This window comes from Leptidea sinapis, chromosome Z, assembly GCF_905404315.1.
Source record: "Leptidea sinapis chromosome Z, ilLepSina1.1, whole genome shotgun sequence".
NCBI classification, from domain to species: Eukaryota; Metazoa; Arthropoda; class Insecta; order Lepidoptera; family Pieridae; genus Leptidea; species Leptidea sinapis.
In genome coordinates, this window is record NC_066312.1 from 11,676,322 (window position 1) to 11,690,345 (window position 14,024).

Sequence of the window (14,024 nt, forward strand, 5' to 3'; positions counted from 1 at the left end):
GCATGAAGATAAGTAGTCGTAATTTTGACAAATCTATAGATACGAGAACTGAGACTTTTGGGACACACTCGATATAAGATTAATTAAAAAAAAATACATACTTTAATTTATACTAGAATTTCTAATTTTATTTTATTACGCCTCAAGGAAGTAACTAGGATAATGTAGCCCGTAGCCGGCGGCTACACTCATGCTACGAAGCGTAGTATCTCTAATGGCTCCAGTAAATCTATTAATGCTTCTCCCGTAGCCATAGTAACAGAATTACACAATTACTGAGTCCTGTCGCTGTTTAAGACTTTTACTTACCATCCAAATGTAACTCAAACAATAATACTTTATAATATTACGTGAATGGATTATGTATAAAAAAACAATTAATATTCACAATACATATGTATAGTTAAAGCTTAAGCGTGCTAAGAAATATTTAAAGTTGCCTAATAGTTTGTTGTAATGGTTTGATTTATGGAAGATCAATTTCCATAAACCAAAAATCCCAACCAAATTCCCTCTCTCTCCTTTGAATAAAGATATTACACATACCAATCAAACACGGCAAATTGCTGTAAAAGCTCAGAAGCTTCAATCTGATCAGCTTTTGCGTGAATCAGAAATCACGTGAGAATATCGCTAGCGGTCTGTTGCATGAAAAGAAACTTATACGTTTCAACTCATGGCCGTTTATTAAGGCTAACTTATTCAAAATCTCTTATTTTCAACATAAACTTGAACATTAACATTGTGCATTTTTGAATATTTTATAATGATTAGGGAGTAATTTCGAACGAATTGCTTTAGTTATCAATATAAAAGTACTAGCATTTATGTGGTTAAATACAATATTCTAATAAATACACAAAAATTACGATATATATTTTATAAAAAATTTAACACTTTACAATTATTTTACATTGAAAAGTTTATCTCTCGGAAAAATCAACTTTCGTCCATAATTTCAATGACTGTCTTACGACTTTACGCCACCAAAGAAGTTTTCACTTCAATGAGCTACTAAAACCAAAGTAATGGTACAGAGCTCCGTCTTTGCATGAACGTTGTAGTCAATTTTGATATTAATATATCAACTGAAGTTAAGGTTTGTCGACAATCTAATTCGAATCCTATCACTTTTCTTCGAAGGATGATTTTAAGTCTTTATGAAGTCTTACGAATTTTCGACCAGGCCACGTGTCCTGATGCGAATTTAACATTTTATACCCGTCCCAAAAAAAGTGCTCGACATCGCTAAAAAAGTTTTCACTTCAAATATAGTGATTTTATGTGTTTTTGTTTAATTATTTTGGTGTTATTAAGCTTTGTTACATGAAAGTAACTTTATTTATTATAACTGCATATAAATTATATTAAGGATTTAATTAAACGTCAAACTAAATTATATTGAAATTTCACAGCTGAGAGCTTAGGTGGCGTGCGTGCTATAGTTATGACGCAAGCTGTTGGAAAACAGCAACACCTTTGACATCACTGTATAACCCTACAGCAAATTTATATTTATTTCCAGCAAATGTTTAAAAATACAAAGTTCAAAATTTTTATATACATATAAAAAAAAAAGGTTTTTATACTTATAATACCTATGAAAAGATGTAGTTTATTCAAAAGTGATCAAAGTATAATTGTAATAGATGTTAAGATGCATTATAAAGAAATTCGTTTCACGGTCATCAAGTGAGGGCTAAATAAAAAAATCTTTATTAAAGGGTATAGAAGATCACTTAGATAGCAACTTGAGACTGAAAATGTACAGCATATAATTTAATTTATCACTACGGTAGAAATGGTTATTTCCAGATACAAAGTAATTGTTTTACTGCCTTCCAGCTATATTAAATTTTCTTATAAAACGGATGATTGCAGGATTACAATGATTTCTTTAAGATATGTTTTGAATAAATTTACTTTAGTGTTATACCCTCGCGGTTTTTAGTCACAAAATAAATTGTAAGAGATACACGGCATGTTTAATTTTATAAGCAAACGCTAAGAAAGACAAAAAAATATTTAAACTCTTATACCACTGGGAAGCTCCTTTGCACACGATGTCGGATATAGCTATGGGTTTATTTACTTATGGCACCTTTTTCTGCCGTGAAGCAGTAATGTTAAAACATTACTGTATGAAGGGTGTCAAAGCTTGTGAAATTACGGGGCAAATGAGTCTTAGCATCTTATGTCTCAAGATGAAGAGCGCAATTGTAGAGCCATTCAGAATTTTTGGGTTTTTCAAGAATCCTGAGTGGCACTGCATTGTAATGGGCAAGGCGTATCAATTACCATCAGCCGAATGTCCTGCTCGTCTTGTCCCTTATTTTCATAAAAAAATACATTTATTGCTATCTGTATAATTTATCTGTATAGTGTATATCTGTTTAATTGTTTCAAGGGTAGCTTACCTCTAAAAGTTTCCTATAATATGATTTATATATGATTTCATTATGTTTACTTCTTATTTTCAAATGCAATAGAAATAAATAATACAATAAAAAAATTAAAGTTCAGATCTTGCTCAAGTTAGTTAATTAGCTTATAGTAATAAAATTATTAATGTATTTATTTTAAATTGAAAGTGAGCCGTTCAATCCAGCTAATGTGACATCAAACATTTCTGAGTTCATAGCAGCTACTTTCCCATTGTCCAATGTTGTTGTTAACAAGGATATCATTATCTTTCCCATAAGCACCCCTCTCTTTCCTTCTTGCGAAAATAACCTCGTGCAATTTCGTGTCGTATGGAGTTCATCGTCCTGCATAGCATACCAGCCATTCAGTGCATCCTGCATACATCCCTACAAAATTATATATCCAATATCCTGACCCTACAGTGCAAGCCTAGCCTTCGGGACTGCATCAACAGTCTAAAGCTTTTTACGAGAGCATTGATCATTTTTCCGGGTGCATACCGGTGTTTTGAAACGTGAAAATTAAACTTTCGATTTCATTATTCTAACGTCGATTGGGTGTTGTTGAATTTATTTTGTGTAGTTGATTTTATTTATGTGACTGGTGCTTTCTAAGTGTGTAAAACGTTACCAAAATGAGTTCTAGATTTGAGTACAGACACTTTTTATTGCCGGAGACTGATATAAGTGACGGGTAAATATAATGTTTTTTTTTTATTATTATGTATGACCAGCTGTGTACAATATCTTTAACGTTTGCCGAAATTAGCATCGCAACAACTGATCCTAATTTCGCGTTAAGCAAATGCTACAACTTTTAACGGCTTATAATTATCTTAATTATAATAGGTACTATGAGTTTATAGTTATATGAATAAATAGGTGAGAAATATGAAGAATTTCGTACCTTTGAAAGCAATCCAACCCCCGAACTAGCAGTTAAAAAACTCATACATACCGGTGAAATTATTCCGACGAACGATTTACAAGTACCCGTACATATATATAAATTACACTCATAGGTGCTACTCGTAAAAGGGCGCTGCGTGGGGTGACTTGTCTATTCTCTCATTAAGAACTCGTCATTGTTAATTATACTTTTAATTTTTCGTTCCGGATTCATTCTCACATACCATATGTTATTAATATCTTTTTTTGTTTATAATGTTAATGCTTCTGCTACTAAAGCTATAAATATATTAGTATTCTTGAGTTTTTTTTTATTCGGCGGTATTATATGCACCCTGCTGTCGTAATGAAATTGTTTCACAGCAGAACTGTCAAACCGTGCTTCAATAAATTCTCTCATAGAAATTATGTATGGACACATCAAAGGAAAAACAAATGTGTTGTTTTTAATTAATTTAGCAGCATTTTCCTATTTATTCACCTTTTAAACCTTCTCTGGACTTCCACAAATAATTCAACCACTTTCCGAATGAGCTAGGTCATGAAATAAGTAAATAAAAATTCACGGAAATGTTGAAAAAGTTTATACTAATAAATATATTTTATTCGTCCAGTACCCGTACAAATAGTCACTTCTTACTATTATAATTATAATACTTAATACAAATTAACAAGTTATTATATTATTAAATATACAATTAATTATTAATTAACATTTTATGATTCAAATAAAATTTTATAATAATACTTAATAGTTAGATGTATAAGTATACATATTTGTAGTGTTATTATATAGATATATTGAAAAATTATTATATAGAAATATTTAGATTATATTTATTTAGTACCGGAAGACGCTGTGTTGGTAGGCCCCCCACCAGATGGACCGACGATCTGGTCAAGATCGCCGGAATACGTTGGATGAGGGCAGCACAGGACCCACCGTCGTGATAATCATTGGGGGAGACCTTTGTCCAGCAGTGAACGTCTTCCGGCTGATGATGATAGACAATTTAATAGGATTACCTACTAAATTTTCTATTCCTTTAGATTGAATAAAGACTTGTAGTTCCTTAAAATATAATTGGCAAGTGTCTCGACCGCAATATTGGCCTACTTTGCTTGCGGTCTCCAGTATTAAAACCAATTAATGTAGTTATTGTTAATTGCGGTTTTATTACAATGCAATTCTAAAGGCTAAAAACATAATGTGCGCAAATGTTCAACGTAATTTCGGAGTATCATAGTCGCAGTAGTTGTGTGATTTTTTTAAATTGAAGAATTTGATGGTTTGTTACAACTTTTATTCAATTCATTGTAATAGTTGTTACAATATGTCTATATATTTTTTTTACACATACACATATATTTGTATTTTATTTACATTAAAACCTTAAAAAATTCATGTTATTTTATTAATGGTCATCCATTATAATAATTGAAAAAAAAAGCTTTTTTATAATAAAACATATTATAAAATGTGCCGCAGGGTGTACAAATATTGTTTCTTAAAAAGTTAAGAATTTTAAAATTAATTCTATATATATGCATATTTTGAAAAAAAAACTCTGAATAAAAAGTATCTTCCTGATTTCAAGTCTTCTACTTAGCTGTACCCTAAATGTTGCCATTACATAATATTAACAAAGAACAATACAGGAAAAACAAACTAAACTCAAACGGTGCCTAAAATGTTAAGTATTACATTAATGACTTACCGTTAGTAATATTTCATTACAATGACGTTCTATAGAGCAGTGGGAGGCTCCTTTGCACAGGATGTCGGCTAGATTATGGGTACCATAACGGGGCGTATTTATGCCGTGAAGCAGCAATGTGTAAGCATTACTGTGTTTCGGTCTGAAGGGCGCCGCAGCTAGTGAAATTACTGGGCAAATGAGACTTAACAACTTATGTCTCAAGGTGACGAGCGCAGTTGTAGTGCCGCTCAGTATTTTTGGGGTTGTAATGAGCAGGGCGTATTAATTACCATCAGCTGAACGTCCGGATCGTCTCGTCCCTTATTTTCTTAAAAAAATACGCAGTCTGATAGCGGAACAGCAAAAGTGTGCTTAAGGAAAACGTAAGCACACTTTTCTCCTTCGTCGTGTATCAGCTGTCACTGTCCGAATCAGACCTTAACGAAATAAATAATTTAAATTGCTTTTTATTGACCAAAAATATTGTAAACAGTTTCTGCTTTCTTTTTTATACGACGCAGTGATTAGCCTATATGTACAGAACGTCGTTTTATTATTATTATTATTTATGTATTCTATCTACAAATCGACCATAAAAAAAATTAATCTAAGCGCGGTTACGGATGAGATTATTTTATTTTTATGTTGGTAGCACTCGACCTCGAGCCGTCTATCGATTTTTAAATGACAATGACTAAAGTTAGTCGGTTCCTATTTAAATATTAAGTTATACCAAATGTACTTCGTTCGAATTTGCGATGCGCACCTCACCGTTACCTAACATAATATTATTAGGTATAGGCTTATATTTTATAGTGTCTGTGTATACTAAATGCCGGGGACATATTTATTAATATAGAATTATTTTTAATTTCAACTTTTTATTAAGCGTATTTTAAAGTTTTTTTTAAACTATTATAAACTTTTTTAGTTTTGAAATGATGATGATTTCGTAGCGAATCAAAAATGCTTTTTGGTGTGCACCTTTGCCGCTACCAGATATTGAACTTAAAAATATTATACTGAAAAGCCGTCGGTCCTTGATAGGTGTGCAAAGTTTCAAATTAATCCCACGTTCTTAAGGGTCAAAGAGACAATCACGTTCAAAGAGACCTTGCATACAAACAGACATACTTACGAAAGCTTATGAATGTATGACGGACAGGTTAATCAGTGTGCAAAGTTTCACTTCAATTCTACGTTATCAAAGTAGGCGAAAAACACGGTCATAGATTTCGTTACATAAATATGAATGAATGAAGCCTTTATTGCAAGCAAACTAAAAAGGTACATTTTTAACTTATTATTATATATCAAATAACAACTTAATATTATTATTTCGCCTAATATATACTATATCTTATGTTAATCATTACTTGCTTGTCTGCCGATATAGGCTTCCTTCAGATCTTTCCACATTTTCCTGTCGTAAATTGTTCTTTTCCATGTTGGTCCAGCCATCTTTTTGAAATCATCTTTCCATCGTATCGTATGTCTCCCTCTATTTCTTTTTCCATATCTTGAATACCATTATATAATGTCTTTTATCCATTTATCTTGTTTTCTTCTTATCAGATGTCTTGTCCAATGCCATTTTAGCTGCTTTATTTGTTTTTTCCTTTTTATCGTGGGCAAAGTGCGATTTTGTGCATGTATTTGCGATCGCAAAGTACCACTTTCCCACACGTTGACAAGAGCATGCGGGAATGTTTGAAAATAATTATAGTGGTCAAATTTTGCGCAACTTAATAGGAAAAAGTGCGCTCGTAGGTCATGATGTACTATTTCCACACTTTCCATTTTATTTCTTGCTTTCTTATTTTCAACATGCTGCCCTCAATCCCATGTTGGCATTTGACATAAATATATACCAAGCTAATAAAAGGCGTGCTAAAAGCCTGCACACTTCATAAACTACTTCCCCATATATTGTTCGCTATATAATATAGTCAATTAGAAGTAAGAAAGGAGGCGACGGGTATAGATAAATAGGCCTAAACCTTCCGATCAAGTCGCCTATTTTTTTTTAGTTTTTCATGAAAAGGGAGGACAAATGAGCCTACGGGTAACCTGATTTTAAATAATCACCGCCGCCCACCATCTATTGCAATACCAGAGGAATCACAGGGCAATGCCAGAGTTTTACAAAGGTGCACGCGCTTATTTTAAGGGTACGCATCTCGTATCGTCTTGGTAACACCGCACACGCTAAAGTTCTTTGAAAATTTTACTGTAGATGTACGCCAACCATCCAGATGGTGGGGAGGATATAATAATTTGTGGCATAATTTAAATATAATATACAATAATATCTTAATAATATGCTAACATTTTGTGGGTTGAGAGCGTGACGCAAGGTCTCTAAATTTCGGTATTCCGCCGTTCAGTGTTCCGCCGTTCAGTGTTCCGCCGCCGCCGCCGCTCTGCTCCGGTTAAAACTGGTTAAAAGATAAACAAGTTAATGGCTTTTCTTCTCATTTTTGTAAGAAATAAAATAACATTTATTTGTTGTACCTTATTTCTAGCGCTCATTAAAAGGCATAAAGGCATCTTTCGAATCTTTAAATATGATAAAAATTAATGGAATTTTATATCCTATTAGCTGGTTACCTAAATAAATGCATATAACTATTATATAAACAAATTTTTTTTTCATAATTTTAAATATATGCGTATTGTTAATTACGCAATTTGTAGAAGTTCAATCATTACAATAATTATTTCGGTTTCCCTGTTTTTTTTATATAAGAGTTGGCAAACGGGCAAGAAGCTCGCGGGACGGGGAGTGGCGAGGCAACCGGAACAAGAGATGCGTTGCCGGCTTTTAAGATGGAAAGTATGCTCTTTTTTTGAATGTTCCTAAGTAGTTTCGGTTCGCGAAAACAGCAGCTGGTAATTGATGCCTTATACAGTTCAGAAAGAAGTGAAATACTGTCTCGGCTTACTGAGTAGGTACACCAAGCTTTTTAGAGGCTAGTTCGGCCTTATCTTCCAATTGGATTTTATTTTGTTTTTCCTATTATTGAAATGAAATATTGTCACACCAGAATGGTCAAACAGTGCGTCAAAAATTCATATCATAGAAAGTATTCATACAGAAATAAAAATTTAAATTTAAAAAAATAAGTGGAATCAAACTGTACGCAGTTTGTGGTGATGGTATCGTGCAAAATTTGTTTAAAATCGGTTCTGTAGTTGAGGAGTTCATTGAGGACAAACAAGCTATTATTATACATTATTATTATTGCGGACAAATAACATGACACGAAAATTTTAAAAAGATAAACATATACAGAAACTTTTTGTATGTTGCCACAATCTTATGTGCGCCTATAGCTAGCATTAAATTAATCCCAAATTGGGGTTCAGTCGGTCACTATAACCTGTTGCACTCTTTAAGGGGACGGATGTAGGTTATTAGAATATTAGGTCAATCCAAGTTAGTATGAAATTAAGGTGAAAAGTAGGCTAGGTAAACTTCCCCGTAACATTAGTCCGAATTTTATGTAATCATAGTATTGTAACTATAGTTATGCCTGATACTCCGACAGATCTACTAGCATAGTATCAGCCCTATTAACAATAATATTTCTTATTTTATTTTCTTTACTTAATGATTGTTGATATTAATATCTCTAGGTTATCCTGGCTATTTTATAGAAAATTCTGTTAAATATTTGAAAAAATTTTCTGTAGTTGCAGAATAAATCTTTAAAAACTAACACGCATTATTTAAGAGCGATTATTAGAGTTTATCTTTTTTAATTCATTAGCAAATTATCATTTGTCACAGGCGCTACATTTAAAATAAGATAATTATATGACATCTTGCACTGAACTACAAAGAATTTCAAAAGCTGCATATATTATACTGCTGAAATCCTTCCTAAATAGCCATTAAATGACTAATAAATAATGTAACTTTATTTTACTTCAATTTATTATCTAATTTAATGGTAATTTTATTTAATTTAATTCTGAAATAATAATTTTCCATACAATACACATATAAAATATATCTTATGTGTTTTAAAAAGGAGATGCATTATTTTCTATTATATTATTCGTAGCTAAGAGTTAAAAGTGCATCACTTGATGTTTAGCGGACGTCATATTCCCTGACACCAGACAGTATTTATTTTGAATCTACCCATGTTGCACTTATCAATGGCAGATTTTATACATTAAAAAAAATATGGGTTGCACTCCGGGAGTGCTGACAGAAGTAAAAAGTTCATTTAAGCGCGTTAGACATATTTAGATGGGTAGGTAATTTTATTTTATTAATTATTAAAAACTTTAATGAATAACTTTACATTACATATTCTTTTATGAATCATCGTTAACATTTTCTATAACTCATGTGTTACGCCTTAGGATATTCCCAGAGAGGATAAAACCTTTGTTAACCAAACATTTCTTTTGCTGCAAAAGATTTCTCGGTACATCCTAAAGAACCATTATGAGATAAATTGAAAGAAATAAACATTTTGACTGTTGCACCTCTATATATTCTCGATAATGTTCTATTTGTTTATAAGCATAGTAACAAATTTGCTAGAAACTGCGACAGTCACAGTGTTAACACGAGCTACAAGCATAAACTTCTTATGCCTACTATTCGTCTAAGTCCTATGTATTTTATGCTTTTACAACATGATCCCAGAAAATTGATAAAACAAATGTGTTATCAAATTCATAATAATTGTTAAAAAGCATTTGTGTAGTAAAGGTTATTATAACATAAATAATTTTGTTATTGATACCACTGATTGGAAATGGAGCGATCGCCTTTTTAATTATAAATTTAACTGTACGACATTACACTTATTGAAACTAAATTAAGAAAGAAAAGCCCGCTGAGTTTCTTTCGCCCGTTCTTCTCAGCTCTAAGGCATACTATATCGAATGGGTGGTAGTTTTTGACGTTCAATAAGTGATTTTAAATTCCATTTAGATTAAAAAAAAAATGTATTTGAATTATGGTTGTAGTTGATAAAGCGGGTTATGTACAGTTAATTGTAGCCCTGTTTCAATCAATGTCTGATCATACACAAACTAAACGACAAACAGACCAAAATTCTAGAAACAATATTTTAAGTTTATGTTTCATCTTAATTCACTTCAAGCATACGGTTTATTTATAGGTGTGTAAAAATTGAGTGGTTTTTTTAATTCTTCAGATTGGTATGACGTATTGACAGTTACCAACAAACAAGCCAATTAAAGAAAAAAGAAACCAACCAGGAAAAAAAAGGTTTAGTCTAATGACGCGGTATTTCCACTATTAACTAATTTCATGTATTCCTTTTAAAATATAACCCAGCTAAATAAATAATCTTTTATTTCAGAGACACATCACCACCTTATTATGACCCTGCTGATGAATATTGGCAGTGGTACCACCGTGCAGATTACTCATACTACCAACGTCCTCGGACTACACGACGAAGAACTGTTGTAAGTAGCATTCAGAGTACTAAAGCACTTTCCTTTAGAGTTGGTTTATGTTTTTAACTAGTAGATGTCTACGTTAGTTTCACTCTTTTTCGTGTATAAGGTTTTTACTATTGGACTTATGAAACGTCACTACAAATATTTCTTTAAAATTACTAAATCTACCATAATATTATGTTCAGTAAAGTAGAGCTCGTGAGAAGAACATACAAGAAACTCAACGGCCAATCTTTTCAATTCAATAAAGTATTTTACAATGGCTGTAATTTACATAACAAATTAGTTTGTAAGGTGCTGCATCCAATATATGAATCGAGTTTAAATAATATCAAATATTTCATAAAAAGTGCCTATTAAGAATAAACTGTATGATAAGATGCATTTACCCTTAGAGCTTGAAGTTATTGTTCGTGAAAGGATACTGCGTGAACATGATGGTCGTGATTTCTGTCATAATTAGAATGTGTCAATGTCGCAATGAAAGAAAGAAATATTTAAATGTTACGGGAGCTTGCCACGATACATCAATATATCTCATAATAACTCTCGTATTATTTGTTCGTCTGCCATGAACAGATTGCAACCAGATTCCCGCTGGTGTTATTAGACCCCTGAAATACGTATACCAAGGTTCGGTCACAGGCATGTCGTCTCTCTTTGCCCGCGTAGACTAAGGTAAATTGTATCAATCAAGTGAACCTTTTTTTTGTGTCGTTTATTTTGGTACAATTAATAACTAAACTCAATCACAATCGACTATAAACAGGTCAAAAAAATATCCAAACGGCGTTGAATATACTTATTCATCAAATTACAACGATTTTAATCCTCGCCCGCCAGGTAATACGTGTTCCCAGCAGTAGCTTCATTTTATGAAAAAATCAGTCAGAACATAATGTCAGATTGCAGTTTTCTTACAATTGAATGAGAAACAGGATATATTTTCAAACATTATCAAAAAATACTGTCCAAATAAAATACTTTAGTTAAAATATCGTGCATGAGTTTCATGTTGACATTAAACTTATTTTTTCTTAATTTATGTAAATATTATATTATTATGATCATTATTATTGAAATGATGAAAAAATAATAAAATAATGTAGGTTAAATAAAAAAAGTAGTAATTTCTATCAGAACTATTATAGCGACACAGAACAGTAGAAACTATAGAACTATAAACACCAAAAGTCAAAACATAACAATGAAAACTTCAAAAACAAAGCAATGAATATAAAGACATGCAGCTAACGGTAATGAATCTGCAAACCGTACTGACACAACAGGACGAGTACGAAGGAGTGAGGGCAACAGGAGGGGGCTTGACGTTCCTGTGAGGTCCAGTGATATTTTGACAGTGTTGTACATACATGCTTGGTTACCTCAACCCAATATCTCAGCATGCACTTCAAAATGAAATAAAATAAAAAAATTAGTAAAAAGTTTTAAGTTAGTAAAAGGTTTTATAGAAGTTAAAGATTAAAATGATTTAGACAATGTACTAAAAGCTAATAAGATATTCGATACGTCCTAGGTTGGTACCTATGAGTAGTAGAGTGGTGCATTGACACCAGTCATTACTACTCGTCTTTCTAGGGCAATGTATTCTACCGAATTACCTATCAGCTTTTAATTCGATTTCAACATCATTTTAATCTTTATTTTCAAAAAAACTTTTACTAATTTTTTTAACTTTAGGTTTTGAGTTTTTAATTTCGTTACATACTTCTTACATTAATTGTTGCCTACATTTCATCATTCATATTATATATATGATCATCCCCAAATAAGTATGACTGACTCTAAACTCTACGATCCACTATGCAGATTTCGACTTGCCCTTTCATATGATAACCAACTCACAGCATTTCCGGCGGCCATTTTAATATTAAAAACATACTATTCCATTATGAACTTATAGCCCTTGCATTTGATATACATATTGTAGGGGTAGTGAAATAAAAATTCACTTATCATTTTGTTAGTGGCCATATTGATTTTTTTATAGAATTAATAAATATATTCTATCAATCAATCCCTTTCATTTGATCTCCATAATGAAGGGGTTTTGAAACAATTAAACTCAGCCATAGTGTAGCGGTTGCCATCTTAGATTGGCAATACAGATTGTTGTATTTTTTAATTGCCATCAGAACTAGTATGTCAAATATCAGATCAATCTATCAACAGGAAGGGAGTTTTAATATCACTGAATATACTGAATTTGAACCATATAAATAAACAGCCCTTAAAAAAATCTAAATGTGTGCTGGGACACATAGTAGAAGTGAAACTTCAACAGACAAAGTAAAAAAAAAAAGTATTTCCAAAAAAAAAACATTCCATAAATGTTGTTAAACAATTTTTCTAAAACGAATATTTCAAAGAAAAATTAAAAAAGCAATTATTTTCATAAAAAACTGTTTGAAAATATAATGAAAAGCAATTCAATAAAATGTTATTTTAAAATATTTAAATACGATATGATATGATACAACTTCACCCCTACTACAATCGGCCGGGGTGTACCTTAAACACAGCTGGCCAGGTAATGGCAAACGGCACATAAAATAACAGTCCTTCGAAATTCAGTCCTGTTGACCTCACAGAAGCTCAAAGTCGCAGAAAAAAGAATGAAGAGACCTATACTCGGAGTTTCTCTGTGTTACAGAATCTGATATAACAATATTGGCAGCAGAATTTTAGCAACATATCCCAAAAATTACTGAGTTGAGGTGACAATGGGCAGCCTTCAGCCCACATCGCTCTTAGAATCAATAATCACTGATAGTTCTCGAGTAGCGGACACAAGGAGAAAGATAAAGTACGGTAAGCCCCCACAAGACGGTCTGATGACCTGATAAAGGTAGAGAAGAAGTATTAGATGCAGACTGTCCAAGATTGATCGTTGTAGAAGTCTTTGGGGGTGCCAAGCAGTTCAGCACAGTATTCCTTCAGGCTTATGATGATGCTTTGACTGTAAGTCAAAGAAGATTCGAGAGATTCGATTATTTCGAGAAGAGCACAAATGGAATACCGAAAACTCAAAATAATCTTAAGTAAAGAGTATCAAAATACAACACAGATGAATCCTTTACATCTTCTTTTAAAAGAAAGCAAACAAAACATTTTTCATCAACAGATTTTTAGTTGTCAATAATTTAAATAATTGGTAATCTGGAATGTAACAATTTCTTAAATCAATAACTATTACGGGCAGCCTATCATCCCCCCACAAACATCACACACTTTAAAGACGTGATTTATCAGGCCTTTGCTAACGTCATAGCAAAGGGCCCCTTCTTTCGTCATTAATTGACCACAGGACATGAACGACTTTTGTTTACAAGTAACGGCACTCACATATTCAAATCACCTTAAATTATAATAAAAAAAAATCTCTGAATATGACTCTCTATTATTATTTCTTATATTGATCAAAATAATTTTAAAAATCATTTGTATGATAATTTATCATAACATAAATGACTTTCTTAATGATACCACAGATGGGAAAGGAGCGACCGCCCTCAGG

General features: G+C 32.1%; 1 protein-coding gene across 2 annotated transcripts in view; it reads left to right on the forward strand.

The window, feature by feature from the left end:
• LOC126979047 (protein SCAI) overlaps positions 1–14,024 on the forward strand; it is a 130,388-nt gene that overhangs the window by 99,723 nt on the left and 16,641 nt on the right. For both annotated transcript variants that reach the window (XM_050828227.1, XM_050828228.1), the window contains exon 2: positions 10,384–10,492. The gene's annotated coding sequence lies outside the window, so the exon portion shown is untranslated. The remainder of the gene's footprint in view (positions 1–10,383; positions 10,493–14,024) is intronic.